The sequence below is a fragment of the Balaenoptera musculus genome, chromosome 3 (assembly GCF_009873245.2).
Source record: "Balaenoptera musculus isolate JJ_BM4_2016_0621 chromosome 3, mBalMus1.pri.v3, whole genome shotgun sequence".
Classification (NCBI taxonomy): domain Eukaryota; kingdom Metazoa; phylum Chordata; class Mammalia; order Artiodactyla; family Balaenopteridae; genus Balaenoptera; species Balaenoptera musculus.
In genome coordinates, this window is record NC_045787.1 from 48283985 (window position 1) to 48295438 (window position 11454).

General features: G+C 38.2%; 1 non-coding gene across 1 annotated transcript; it reads right to left on the reverse strand.

The window, feature by feature from the left end:
* Nucleotides 1-641: 641 nt before the first annotated feature.
* On the reverse strand, nucleotides 642-748 carry LOC118893774. Its single transcript, XR_005019614.1, has one exon. It is a non-coding gene; the product is annotated as a U6 spliceosomal RNA (small nuclear RNA).
* Nucleotides 749-11454: the final 10706 nt, after the last annotated feature.

Here is an 11454-nt window from a genome sequence, read left to right on the forward strand (position 1 = left end):
GTCACCTGAGGGCGTCTGTTTTTCGCTCAGACAGGATGGGGTTAAAGGAGCAGCTGATTCGGGGGCTCTGACTCACTCAGACCGTGGGGAGGGAGGGGTACGGATGCGGGGCGAGCCTGTGGCGGCAGAGGCCGGCATGACCTTGCCCCAGCCTGAGGTATGCTGTGTGTTCTCCTGGCGAAGTTGCCCCTGGATCACGGGACCCTGGCAGTGGCAGGCTGCACAGGCTCCCAGGAGGGGAGGTGTGGATAGTGACCTGTGCTTGCAAACAGGCTTCTTGGTGGCCACAGCAGCAGCCTTAGTGTCTCGTGCCCGTCTCTGGTATCCGTCCTGATAGCCGTGGCTCGTGCCTGTCTCTGGAGCTCATTTAGGCGGTGCTCTGAATTCCCTCTCCTTGCACACCAGGAAACAGTGGTCTCTTGCCTCTTAGACAGGTACAGACTTTTTCCCGGACTCCCTCCGGCTAGCTGTGGTGCACTAGCACCCTTCAGGCTGTGTTCACGCAGCCAACCCCAGCCCTCTCCCTGGGATCCAAACTCCGAAGCCGGAGCCTCTGCTCCCAGCCCCTGCCCGTCCTGGCGGGTGAGCAGAGAAGCCTCTCAGGCTGGTGAGTGCCAGTCAGCACTGATTCTCTGTGCAGGTAAAATATGGAACGCTTCACGAATTTGTGTGTCATCTTTGTGCAGGGACCATGCTAATCTTCTCTGTATCATTCCAATTTTAGTATATGTGCTGCTGAAGCGAGCACATAATTATAATTTTAAAACTCATAAAATCTTTGTGAAATATTTGTTGCCTGAGTCAGACTTGACCTTGTACTTATGTCTGATTCATATGGTGTGGTAACAAAGTTAATAACATCATCTAACATTCTCCCTGCCTAATGACTTCCATATTCTTTTAAGATAGTGTAAGTTTTCAAAAGAGTCATGAATATGGGCAGGGGACCCTGGCCTTTGCAATCCCAAGGTACCATTGTTCCATTTTTCTTCTGCCCTAAGATTGAGACCTTAGCCAAAATGACCCAGAAAAAGCCTTCCAAATATTGAATTTGTTAATGAACTCCCCTTCCCATGATAGTTTTTATCATAATGAGAGAATATGAGGTAGTTCCATGATAACTGATAGGGTCATCCAGTTAAATATGGCAGAGTAAGCACCTTTGCTACTTGTATTTATTTTTGTGAACACATGTATTCATCTTCGCTACTTTCCACAGTCTCATGTATTTATCTTTGCTACTTTCTATAATCTCATGAGAAGGACAATAAAGAAATGAGTGCAAACTCATAAGGACAGGAAACAGGAAAGGAGAAGACAGTAGGTAAGCCTTGTCAAAATTTTAGAATTTTCAAGGTATGGAAGCAACCTAAGCCCATGAATAAATTAATGGATAAATAAAATGTGGTATATATGTATACAGTGGAATAAAAATCAGTCATGAAAAGAAGGAAATCCTGCCATTTGTGACAAACCGTATGAACTTTGAGGGCATAGAACCAGAGCATAGAATGGTGGTTGCCAGGGGTGGGGTGTGGTTAGGGAGATATTGGTCATAGGGCACAAATTTTTAGTTTTAAGATAAATAAGCTCTGGAGATCTGATGTAGAGCGTGGTGACTATGGTTAGTAGTACTGTATTGTATACCTGAAATTTGCTAAGAGAGTAGATCTTCAATCTTCTTACCACACACATACAGACAAAGGTAGTTGTGTGAGGTGATGGATATATTCATTAACTTGATTGTGGTAAGCATTTAAAAATATATACATATATCAAGTCATTACATTGTAGACCTTAAATATATACAATTTTTATCAATCAATCCTACCTCAATAAAGTCGGAAAAAAATATAAAAAGCAAATCCTACAAAAAAATTTTAGAACTGTGGCTGTCCAGTATAGCAGCCATTAACCACATGGGGCTACTTACATTTCAGTTGCTTAAAATTAAATAAAAATTTAAAAATTTAGTCATTCAATTATATTAGCTAACGTTTTAAGTGGTCAGTAGCTACATGTGGCTACCATGTTGTACAGCATGGATATGGAACATTTCCATCGTGGCAGAAAGTTCTATTGGACAGTGCTGTTTAAAAGATGGAAAGTAAACAGACAAACAGGAACTGAGTTACGTTTCTCTACTAAGTGTCTACATGCGTGTAGTGGGTTGAATGGGGGCTCCCCAAAAGATATGTCCATGTCCTAATTCCAGAACTGGTGAATGTGATCTCACTGGAAAAAGACCCTTTACAGATGTAATTAAGTTAAGGATCATGAGATGAGATCATCCTAGATTACTGGGTGGATCCTCATTCCAATGATAAGTGTCGTTATAAGAAAGGAGAGAAGGTGATGTGAAAATGGAGGTAGCAATTGGTCTTTGGCTGCCATGGGCCAAGTAATTCCTGGAGCCACCAGAAGCTGGAAGAGGCAAGGAAGGATCCTCCCTTGGATTTTTCAGAGGGAGCCCTGCTGATTCCTCAATTTTGGCCTTCTGGCCTCCAGAACTGTGACGAAATAAATTTCTGTTGTTTTAAGCCACCAATTTTACGATGATTTTTTACAGCAGCCCTAGGAGAATAATAGACGGGGGAGGTCAAGAAGACTAAGTGTTTACTAAATGAAGAGTGTGAAACAGAAAGGCTCCAGAATAAGAGAAACTAGGCATGCATGAGGGCAGGACTGAGGTGCCTTCCTGTGAGAATCTGAGAGTAAGACTTTAATCCAAAAAGGGGAATTTATTAACAGAGTATCCCACAGATCATAAGGGTATCTCTTAGAGAAGAAGGGTTTTACATGGGCCAGACATCCCAAACTGTGGCTAGGCATCCCCCTGCCCCCACTCAGTACCAAGAGCATCAGATCTGTCTTGTCCCAGAGGGCAGAGGGATAGTTGGTGTTATCTTAGCTGTGGACTGAAGTACCAACTGACCTCATCTCCTGAGCACTTGGTTCCCTGAATGTTTATTTCTTCCTCTAGAGTGTTAGAGAAATTTTGCACTGTGCCTGATCCCTTCTTTGCTTCCTGCTTTGTTCTCACCTGTTTACCCAGCCTCTTCACTCCTGAGAGGTTTCTTCCCTCATTCTGCATGTGAGGTCCACCTCAGAAATGCATAGAACAGAAGGATTATCAGAGTGATCCCAAGGAGCACCCCTTAGCATATAGGGCTAATTTTGTAAAATCATGATTATAGAGAGGTAGATTTTTAGCTGTACCTGGCATAGGGTGCACAAATAGGAGAATATCTCTTCTCTTTCCAAAAGGCAGAAGATACAGTCTGCTGTGCTGGGCCTCTGTGACCACCTTAGGGAGCGATAAGAAAGCCAAACAGACCCTCACTGTGCTCCAGAAGGTAGTTAAACTCAGGGGCCAAGAGAGCCACAAAGAAAAAGCAAGTCTTGAAAGTTTCTGAGAATGAAAGAAACTCGACTGACTGTTTCCTAGGTGTGAGATATAAAATAAGTCACTTAACTGCCTGAGGCTCAATATATAATGGGGGTTGTTGTGAGAAATAAGTAAATAAAAGGGAGGGGGGTGAGGTGATACTAGTCCAGTTCATGTATATTCTTTTACGTTCCAGTATGGGCCTGAGCAAGATAGGGAAACTGAGTTTGTGGGGTGTTGGATTAAAGTTACACGTATATATGTCCATGTGTGGGCCCCAAATAGTTAACACAATGTCAAGAAGAAAAACAACGCAATTACTGGCCACTTGGAGTCTTTTCTCTATGACCCGAAGAATAGAGAACATTGACAACATCTGGCTGCAAAAGTACCTTTCACTTTCTGGTACCACCAGAAATGCTGCCTTCTTCTTTTTTTTGTTTTTAACAAATATATTTATTTATTTATTTTTGGCTGCGTTGGGTCTTCGTTGCTGCACGCAGGCTTTCTCTAGTTGCGGTAAGCGGGGGCTACTCTTCATTGCAGTGAGCGGGCTTCTCATTGCAGTGGCTTCTGTTGTTGCAGAGCGCAGTCTCTAGGTGCGTGGGCTTCAGTAGTTGTGGCTTGCGGGCTCAGTAGTTGTGGCGCACGGGCTTAGTTGCTCTGTGGCATGTGGGATCTTCCCGGACCACGGATCAAACCTGTGTCCCCTGCACTGGCAGGCAGATTCTTAACCGCTGCGCCAGCAGGGAAGTCCACTGGCTTCTTTGGACATAGTGTAGTTTTGGTCCCTGAATGTCTCCAACTGGGTTCTGAAGGTTCTCTTTGCACCTCATGAGTTTGGAGAATCCAGAGGCACTGGCTTCCCAACTCTTAAGGAATATTAGTTCAACTTTGATTCCTTCAAACCAATACAAGCACTGGAGGAATCTGGATCTCTTATGTTATTTTAGTTTTTATCCTGACCTTGAAATTATTTATTCATTTTGTTTTAGTTTTTAAAATTATATTTAAATATCTGCTACCTAAACACATCAGCTACCTGGAATCAGTGAAAAGGTTTCCTTGAGAATTTTGAGATTTGGCATTCACAACTGAGTTCTCATTTAACACATTGCCTTTCATTTCACAGAAAGTCCTTGTCAAATTTTGCTCTTGTAAGTTGAATATAGCAGCCGAACAGCTTTTTTTTCTTTCTTTCTGTGGGGAAAAGGTGCGTTATTATAGAGTTGAAGGACTTCATTTTAATGTTGCAATCACTTCTTTAAAGTACTTTAAATTTGAATATATTTTCCCTATTATAGTCCTCTAATTTCCAGCTTTGATTTGCAAAAAATGATTTGTTTTTTTGATGGAACACAATTTTCAAAGGTAATTAAAATAGTCTCCAGATAGGGAGACAACTAGCAAGATTAACAAATTATGTCACTTCTTTAAGTTTTATATTTATAGCAAAACCACATGTGTTTTATATGCAGATTTAACAAACTTTTGTATGTTCTTGGCCTGGGAAATAGGGATGTTAGTGGATAATGACTTTGACTGTAACACTAGGAGAGATGAGACACTTCTATTATAACAGGCTAGGATCAAACTCTTCTATTAGAGCCTTTTTAGTCTTGTTCCTTAGCGTTCCACATTGCTTTTATAATTAGTTTCAAACTTAATCCTATAAAATTTGGCGCGGAAAAGAAAGAAGGACTTATGTGAAAATTCACATTTGCAATAGGATGAGTTTTAAGCTATTTAGCACAGATCTTTGATGACATATTAAGACAGAGATGCCCAAAGGAAGAAATAAAGGGGTTTATAGTTATGTTACAGCTGTAGAATTACCCTAGATTTCTCCCCAGAGATAGAGTAATAATCTGGGGGCTTGAAGACTGCCCTTAAGAATAGGGTAAATATTTACAGGTGTGCGTTGAACTAGATTTATTCTGTTGTATAAAAATTCTGTTATATATAAAAAAAGATACATAAAGAATTTTTACCGGGAATTCTCTGGTGGTCCAGTGGTTGGGACTCCACACTTCCACTGCAGGGGGCATGGGTTTGATCCCTGGTTGGGGAACTAAGATTCTGCAAGCTGTGTGGTGCAGCCAATAAAAAATTAAAAAATTTAAAAAAAAAAGAATTTTTACCAATCAATAAGACAGAGATGAATGCTTTTATAAAAAAAATAATAGCTTGATGGATATCAATATTTAAAATATAAAAGAAGATACTTGGTTAATAAATATAGTGAAAATATTCAGTTTTATTAATAATCAACAAATGAAAATGAAAACACAGATATCACTTTGCCTATTAGATTTGAAGCGATCAAACAGATTGATAATATCCCACATTAGTGAAAGTAAGGGGAACCAAATATTTATTACATGAGCAGGGTATGAGCAACAAGCTTCTTAGAGGGCAAGGTACACAGAAGAAAATCTTACAAAAATTTATAGAAGTCTGACTCGGCGATCCCATTTCTAGAGTAATCTCAAAGAAGTAATAGGACAAATCCAAGAATGTTAATGATGGCTTTAGAAACAACTAAGCTCTAAGATATTAGTTAAATATATCATAGAACACTCATACCATTAAATATGCAGCCACTAAAAAGAGTGATATATATTTTACTAGGAACTGATTCTCTTTGTCTCTCAAATTTCTGCAAGTTTTGAGAGCAGAGGCACTGACTCCCTTTGTTCCAGATTACCTTTTCAAGCATGTTTGCATAGTGAATAGCCTTGGAAAACAGAGGTGGCTTCCTCCAGGGCAAAGAACAGGCATGCTTGCTGAAAAGATTCAGATGCTTAAAGCTCAGTTATTTTCCCGAAGTACAACCCAGGGTGTATGCAGGTATTATCTGGCTCTCTTTGCAATGCCTTTGGGAATTGGAGATTGGGGAAACTGGTCTAACAAAATACTGACGCTTTGCTTTTGCCATTTTTGTCAGTAATAGTCCTTTATCTCTGACCCAGGAGTCTTGTGTCTTCTGTCAGTATTCATGAAACTGTACCATGTTAACTTGTTAGCTTGTAGTGTAAAATCTCAGGCTGTCACAGTTCTTGACCTATCTTTTTTCCTAATTAAAATTTTCCTGGTTTATTTTTACCAGTGCTTTTTAAAAATTTAAGTAATATGTATACAATGAGGGATATAAAGATGAAAAAGTAAAAATTCTTACTAAGACCTCTTTGCAGAAATACATACTATTCTGTAACTTGTTTTGTCAAGGGTCCATGAAGAAAAAAAATTCTTTAAAGGTGAAAATCACTCACAGTAACTCTAGCTCTTTCTAAGCTAAACTTATCAAAAGATCAAACTTTTATCAAGTACTGAGAAGATATTAGGATAGCTAGTCTTTTTAATGGCTATCTATGATACCATAGATCCCATCCCTCCATTGCATGGAGGTTTATAGTTTATTTAACCAGACTCCCATTGATAGTTCGAGTTTTGGACTAACACAAACAGTGATACGGTAAATCCTTGGTGGATTAATAGGCTATAACTATAAACTAAAATAAAAGCATTCTCAGACCTGTGCTGAAGTGTTTTTAACCACAGGGATCAGTTGGGAGCCATAGGTTCATTTCATAGAACTAGGTCAAAGTGTTTTTGAAAAATAAACCAAAACAAAAAGCTACTAAATTGTATGTGTATTGTGTCTTGTTTTGAATATATGAACAAGGAAAAGTCTGAAGAGAAGTCACTAAAATGTTATCAGTGGTTAATTCTGGGTTGTGGGATTAACATTGACCTTTATTTCTCTTTGTAATCTTTCATATTTTCTGATTTTTTTGTACTGAGCATGCATTACTTTTATAATCAGAAGGTTAATAAAATGACTAAAATGAAGAGACAAGAGACAAAAAGGGCTAGGGTGAAAAAATGGGATATAGACACCAGACATCATAAGATATGAATGAAAACTTTTGTGTCAAAGACATTCAAATAAGACGACGGTTTTTAATTAGAGTTGTTTGATGCACGCTTAGCATTTCTTGAGTTCAGAGGAAAGAAATACTTTTCAATAAAAATAAAGGCCTTTGTAAAAACCAGGCATTCATTTATTCTTTTATTCATTGTCCATGGTTATATTTTTCTATCTTATGTTTATTATTAATCAATTATGTTTCCAGAGTAACTATTCTATGCCTAGTCTTGCTTAGATGCTTTAGCAGATGTATCGGGAACAGGGATAATATGCTTTACAGTGATTTTACCTAGGAATTTCTCTCAGTTCGTGGTTAATTGAGGGCTTTATTCCTGTTCTGTTTTATCGTGCTTTTGATCATTTTATTGCTCATTAGTCTGTTTTCTACAAGTGTGTGGATAAGTGCCAGGATGCAGACACAAAATTGAGTCATCAGTTTAGTCACATACTGATCAAATGCGGGTCTTGCAGAGAAATTACAGTGAGTCCCCTGACACATTAGCTGCTCATTTTTGGCCAGAATGTGTATGTGTTCATCAGATGATTTATGGATTAACAGCTAGTGGTTTAAATAGCTCTTTCCCCTTAGTTAGCAGTTTACATGGAAACACTAAAGCATATGATGACAGGACTGAATGTGCACTTTTCTGGTTAGCGGTTATCAGATTTAGACCCTCACACTTAGCCTCTGGTAGTAGAGAGCTAGTTCCTATTAACAATCCTTTTTTAATCCCTCTTCCCACCCGTAAAAATGACTGTCCTGATTTTCAGGGATGCCATCTTACATCTGCTCTTAATTTGGTCCCGAGTCCTATGTATGAATAGTGTTAATGAGTCTGACTTCTTTCATAACATTTCTGACCTAGTACCTGGAAATAATATACCTTTTCAGCTCAGAGAAATTCCTGGTAGGTCAAGAAGCACTTTAATTTATTTAAGGGGAGACCTTCAGTTCATGCTGGGAGACAGTAGTTAATTTGTAAGTTTGTGGTGGGGTTTTAAATGCTACCATTAAGCTTGACAAAGTAGTTGATGGCATTTGGTCATGTTTTGTTCTCCCAGAAGCCTCTGGCTGACTTAAAAATAAATCATTACAGACAGACCATTAAATTTTATGAACTGTGAATGTGCTCAGTAGTCCAGTATAATAAAATGCGCTAAGCTTCTCCACAGGCCATTGCTTTTACCTGAGGTCATGTGCACATTTCAAATACTGCTGACCATCTAAAAGGTGATTATTCCAATACGATGACTGCATGGCCAAGGCCTTTTTAAAGCATTTGACTGGGTTTGACCTATTGGTAAGGTGAGATTAAAACTTTGGTAGTATTACTGTGTGTTAAGTCTAATGAAAACTTTTGGTTTTGGTCAGTGTCTAATTAAAACAACTTCTGACTGCATAAATGTTACCTATAGTCTATGAAAATGATGATAAAAGGTTGTTTTCTTTAATCTACAACACTTTAAAAAAAGCAACTCCAATGCAACTCTAGTTTTCCCTAAAAGAAAACAATGATGAATTTTTTTATACTATTATGCACATGGTTATATAAGTTCTCATTTTATAAAGTCTCTGCAAAAAAATGGAAAGGAATTCACCATGACGGTTAATAACTGAGTTTGCATTCTGGTTCTAGTTCTTAAGCTGCTTGACAGTGATTTAGAGACCTTGTCTCTAAAATAAGAATAATATCAGGGTCATTGATTATCTCAAATAAGGCAATGCTGCAAAAGCAAACTTAGAAGTGACTGTACGTATACGAAAATTTACTGTATTGTTGTTTTCACTGATATTTGCATAGCACCTGCTAATTGCTTATAATATTCTAAGATCTATGGGGTGGGTATAGGCTATCTAGGCCACAAATCATTTCACAAAACTCAGTATGGTTTCTCTATTCATTGGAAGCAGCATAGATGAAGAATCACTGGGGCCTAAGAATTTGATATTGTCAAAGAAGCAACCCCATTTTCTTTCTTTTTTCCTCCATTTCTGTTTTTTTTTTGTCCTTTCTTTCTCATTTGCTTAAAAAAATACACCTTACCCACAAACCCTCTTTATCAAGACGGCATGTGGATGTGTGACCTGTTACGACTTTTACAGACCCACTGACCAAAGACCATCAGAAACATACCTGTAGTCAAAAAATGTTAAGTCTAATAGTAGGGAAGCATGTACACATGGGCGACCCTGGGTAAGACACTTAATAAGGTTTGGGGATTAGAGTCAGCCAGAGGGTGGACTTGGTGGGGATTAGTCAGAATTTGGAAACTAGGTGAGTCTGTGGTCTTATCTTGGACTATATGGTCTGAATGAGCTGCTGTTAAAACACTTGGGCTAAGATAGTTCGTCTTACATGCCACAATTGAGTACAATTTATCTATTTCATGACTCATGGTGTAATTTTGCAAGCTGTGAGTTCTATTTCAATTCTTGGTTACTCTTTCTTGAGCCTGAGCTGAAGGAGGGCCCATGATCTCCGGGACATGCTCAACCCGGATCTGTGCTGTTGTCCTGCGCCTGCGGATCAGAAGGTTATTCAGAGAATGCTGTCTGCAGTTGAATTAGAGTTAGTTCCTCATGTTTGGAACATTGTATGTTCCATAATCTATTTGGATATGGATTGATTAGATTTGCCAGTGTCTGAATAATTAGTCGTCCACCTGATGGTTTGTTAGAGATTACCATGATTAAAAATGGAGGTGTCTGCCAAAAATTTATAATCTTGAACCAGCAGAGAGGCAAGAAAATAGCCAAGAGGATATGGCACAAAACCATGCAAAGCACTGCAAGGTAATCAGTGGTTTCTGCCTCTGGAGAGGTTTGGTTTGGAATGTATTAGATGGAAGCTGTCTACCTCATATAGTCTTCAATTTTGGGACTAAAAAGCCTTGGACATCATCACTCAGTCACAGTTGACTTTTCCTGCTGGTATCAGTGGTACCTGTCAATTATTTCCTGTAGTATCGTAGTCCAGGGTATATGGCACACTCCTTTGCTTAGGTTCTTTTGGTGTTTATCCTAGAAGAATCAGTTCCTAATCTTAAGCTGATGGCAGGGGCTTTTAGGTGAATATAAGGAGAAAACAGATACCCTTTGGATGACATGATTAAAGGGCTCTGGTTAACTTATTATAATAACTAACAGTATTAGAGTAGAGGAGAGTGGAATTCTATATTAAGCAAAAATACATAATTGTTTTCATAAGGATTTAGTCATGGATTTTCCTAGATTTAGAACATGAGATGGATTGTGAAGATCTTAACAAATCTCCAGGCCTTCAATTTATCCACAAAAGTATACATGAATGTTACTAGTTGACAAGCGTGCTTTAACATAGAGGCAAAAATATTTTGTACACAGTCATTGTATCATCTTTTATATGAACATAAATATGCTTCTTTCTAAGTTAAAACGCATGATTATTGAAATATATTTATATTAACTCATTTTACTTGTATGTAATTCATCTTGGAAGGCTGAACTACTCTTTTGAGTGACACTCTTAAAATAGGATTTATCTTATGGAAAAACATAAGATAACCTGTCTCCTGTTTGAGTAAACTTTGAAAACTCTGTAAAGAGACTGATCATTTAGTCTTAGAAGAAGAACCTAACTTTTTACCCAAACTACTCCTTTGCATTTTATAAATTGGTAAGGAATTCAGTTCCTCACAAGCTTCATAAGCTTCATTCCCACTCAAAATTAAAACTATATTCTCATCAATTTTTAAACGTAAAAAGTGAATATGTTTAGACTACTCTTGATTAATATTTATTTTGATTGAAAAATGCCAAAAATTCATGTGTGGCTGATATTTTTGAGCAGAGAACCTGTATCTTGATCTTAATAGTTTTAAAAGCTAACTTTTAGTTTTGTTTCTTCCTTCCTTGGTTGATACCCAAGTCCCAATGTTTGTTATTTCCTAAAGTGACAGTTTTAGCAGAATTTGAAGTTTTGTTCCTATGATAGTATGAAACCACTAAAGAAATAAGTTCAGTTTCATCTTGGCATTTATTTGTGAATGGGATACTATTTTTGGACGGCAGGCTGACATCTGTCTAAGTTATCTTCTAATTAATCTGACATAAACTTTCTGAGGCGGTATTTTTCTACACCATTGGTCTCTCAAA